Source organism: Myiozetetes cayanensis, unplaced genomic scaffold (genome assembly GCF_022539395.1).
Source record: "Myiozetetes cayanensis isolate MyiCay16 unplaced genomic scaffold, myiCay2020 scf15, whole genome shotgun sequence".
Classification (NCBI taxonomy): domain Eukaryota; kingdom Metazoa; phylum Chordata; class Aves; order Passeriformes; family Tyrannidae; genus Myiozetetes; species Myiozetetes cayanensis.
In genome coordinates this window covers 17,802,644-17,806,800 of record NW_026087159.1, presented here as the reverse complement: position 1 = coordinate 17,806,800, position 4,157 = coordinate 17,802,644, and positions in this window count along the sequence as shown.

Genomic DNA, 4,157 nt, shown 5'->3' with positions numbered 1-4,157 from the left:
TCTGCTTTAACTACTTAGTCTTCTATAGCCTGAATTTTGTGGGTGAAACAGCACCTAAGTAAGTAACATCCCTTGGGATGAGAAATCCTTTGGGCCTTTTCCACAATGCAGGTACAGATCCATCCTACAGACCACTCCAGTGAAAGTGGAAATGGATTTTACCCCTGAAAGAGCCGCTTGTGTGTTAAAACCCTGAATATTTCTCTCTTTTGTTACCTGCAGTAGTGACCTGCAGCATGAGGAATTTCTGTTTTCCAGTGTATTTACCCAGCATATCCCATAGAACTTCACACATCCTGCACTTACCACACTCTTTGTATGCAACTTTCTTTAGGAAGCTACAGAAAAACGAAGTCAATTTAAAAGTAAACACCAGCCCAGCTTTAACACCAGGTAGTGTGGAGAAAGTCAGAATTCCTGCCTTTACACTGCCCAGTTTGTTCTGGGCTGGAACATCAGTGAAAATTGGCTTTATCTGCCTGCTTAATTCTTAGCTCTACCACTACTTTGAGTATACAAGGATCTGAGTTTGGCAGGCCTTTTATTTTTAATTTTTTTTTGCTTCAGGTTTAGAAGCTCCCAAGAGATTCAGATTTTCCTCACCTCACTGCATTTGGATTATTACTTATCTATATTGTGAATAAGTTATTTTAATATCTTTTTAGGAGGGAAAAAAAAAAAAGCAAACCAGCATTTTTCTCATCTATCACTGCATTCCTAATAAGCAGTTTTTAAAACCCTTGGGGATTTAAAGCAAATTTATTTACCCTCGTTGAAGGAAACGACATTAAACTTACCATGGAAAAGTGTTGTAATTCTCTTCTGCTATACATACAGTAGCAAATTGAAAACACTTAAGTAGGAATTACACCATGCTTTTTCTATAGATTTTGGATTTTTTCCCTATACTGCAAAGTTCTCTATGCAAATACATTTTCCCCTACAAGCTTTTTGCAATATGCTGCTATATCACTCCTAATTTTGTCAAAGCTGTTAAGGAGATGTGGGTGCACAGGTCATTAATAGTTATTAATGTCAACTGGATACTGAAATCCACTAAGTGGTTTTGAAACATCAGAGCTCATTCTGTACCTGATTGACTCTTGTGAGGCCATTTAGGAATAAATCCACCAAATCACACTGAGGGATGGACTTTTCCTCAACTGTCTGCCCTGAACCTCAGCTACAAGTTTTTACCCCTCAGTAAGGTGAGGATGAGCAGGATCCAGCTGCCATCTCTGCACCTTGGGGGTGTTCATCTCCCAGAAAACCAGGAAACCTCTGCCTGGAGGAAAGAACAATGTTTGATTCCTCTTTGCCACTTGATGATTTTCGAGACTTTTGGTAAGATTAATCAATTATAGGTATTTTATTGAGGGGCAAAGAAACAGGCAAACAAAATGACTTGGCAGATGTCATAAAACACCAAGAGGCTGCTCCAGGAGCATAAAGCATCATCTTATCCTTCTGCTCAAACAGAACACGCTCCACCTCCCATTGGGCTCAATAATCCCTAACATTTCGCTGCGTAGGTTCCTGTGTAACAAACCCACCTACATCCTGCTCTGACCTTGCCTGGCACCCTGGAAAAGCTGGGGGGAAAGGCAGGACTCACTTCCTTGCACAATCACTGTGTCTCGGTGCCCTCGCCCCGATCCCTCCGGCCCTTAGAGCTCCGCCGGGGGCACTGGGAGGGAGTCCAGCTGCGGGGATAATTGCCGGTACTCACCCTCGGCACTGCCTCGATAAAGTGGATCAATTGTGTGCCCATCATCTGCTCCCTGAATTAGCCATGTTTGACAACCGAATGGATTTTTTTCCCTGCCTCAAAGGTGCCTGTAGGAAATGAAATTGTGCCTTCGCATTCAGCCACAGGGTCTTTCCCCTCTCTGGAATCCGTCAGGGGTAGGAGCACTGCTACATAAAAAGATCCATTTGTCACAGGTCAGGAACAAGGCAACTTTTCCCTACGTCAAATATTTTGGTGCACTAATACTGCAAAATTACTTTGTGACATTAAATTCTCTCTCCTTAATTTTTCTTCTTAGATTTTACTCACATTGAACAGTCAAACCAGAGCTGTTAGGTCATGGTTTGACCCTACAGTAAATCGAACTGTAATGATGCAAAGGACTAATCTGATTTAAACTCACTCTCCCAACTCCAATTTGCTTTAAAAAACAGAGCAGGTGAACCTCCTGCAAGCAATTTTTATGCTGAATTAGGTATCACCTCTCTGTCACTCCAACTCTATGCTGTATCAAGTATGACCTGTCCTTCTGCAGCTGCAATAAACTCCCACACTTCAGGTAGTGGTTATTTCAACAAAAATACAGTTGGGAACCCACATCTGCTCCAGATGAAACTGGGAGTGCTTCTGCTCTCCGTTACTAATGGTTTTGGAATCTTCCTTTGCCAGTCCCATGCTGTGGCAAGTAAAACTGGTGAGAAATATGCCCTTTACTCCCCCATCCTCTCTAGCACGGACACTGCAGCTGCCTTTGAGTTCTCAAGTCCGACAGGAGAAATTTTCATTTACATTAAAATTTGGGCTTGGATTTTTCTGCACAACAGTTTCAACAACTTTTAAATGCAACACCCCCCTCAACTTGAGAGTAATGTCACTATTATTATAATGAATAGAAACAAAGGTGCCTTGTGAGCTTCCTGAAACTGTGTAAATTCTCAGAGATATGTTTTTTCCCTGTGTATGGGATATTGCTGGAAAAAGAAGATGACTTCCTCGCAAGGCCTTTGTAAGATAAGAGTTTTTAGGTGTTAAAATGGGATCTCTCAAGACTAAGTGGGAATCCCTCTACGGGAGACAAGTCTGCAGAGCCTTTACCCTTCCCTCTCCTTAAACTCCCATTGCCTTCAAAACTCTGACTGTAGTGCTTTCTCTCCTAACTATTTCTTTTCAGGCACAAGATTTTTTTCCACTTTGTTTCACTGATTCCTAATTTCACTTCTGTGCCAGAATGCCATGAGGAAGATGGGTTGATCCTGCAGGGAACACACCTGCCCTTGGATAGTTTCAGTGGTGAGAAGGGGAAAAACTGCAGACAAATTTAACCCTGCAGAACGTGGGAAGCCTGGCATGCAATTAATTATGGCTCATATTGGAAAACAGGAATACCCCAGCTTTTATATGGCATGCCAGCTGTCTGTGATATACAGCACCAGGTGAGAGGGGAAATCCTGCCGTGGGAAGAGGGGGAGAAGAGTCAGTGTCCATGGTTAGAGGGGAGGAATATCCATGGTTAGAGGGGAGGAATGTCCATGGTTAGAGGGGAGGAATGTCCATGGTCAGAGGGGAGGAATGTCTATGGTTAGAGGGGAGGAATGTCCATGGTTGGAGGGGGAGAAGAGTGAATGTCCCCACTGACAGACACCAGCACTACCAATTTTCACTTGGTTTTTGGAACTGTGGGCCACTATCAGCCTTGAGCAGGATGAGCTCTGTCCAGCACACACACATCCCCCTGAGGTGACATGAAACGCCTCCACGATACAGGACTGTAGGGACACCGACCCTCCTGCTGCCCTTGCTGCCCTCCCCATTCCCAGGTGGCCACGGGTTGAGGGGGTGCCCTGGGCTGAGGAGGGGGTGACGTGTGCTCAGGAGTGACTGTGTTTAAGGGGTCCATGTGCTCAGGAGTGACTGTGTTTAAGGGGTCCGTGTGCTCAGGGGTGGCTGTGGGCTCAGGGGTGACTGTGTTTAAGGGGTCCGTGTGCTCGGGGTGGCTGTGGGCTCAGGGGTGACTGTGTTTAAGGGGTCCGTGTGCTCAGGAGTGGCTGTGTTTAAGGGGTCCGTGTGCTCAGGAGTGACTGTGTTTAAGGGGTCCGTGTGCTCAGGAGTGGCTGTGGGCTCAGGGGTGACTGTGTTTAAGGGGTCCGTGTGCTCGGGGTGGCTGTGGGCTCAGGAGTGACCGTGGTTCAGGGGTCCGTGTGCTCAGAGGTACCCGTACCATGCCCCTCCGTGTCCCCCACCCCTCCACTTTGCCCCCTCTAAAATGGCGGCCAGCCCTGAGGGCCGGGGCCGCGCGCGGGGCGGGGCGGGGCGGGGCCGCCCCTCCACGGGGCGGCGCCTGCGCGGGGGCGCGCGCTCTCCGGCACTTCCGCGTGTGGGCGGCGCTTCCGGCGCCGTTCCTTGGTAA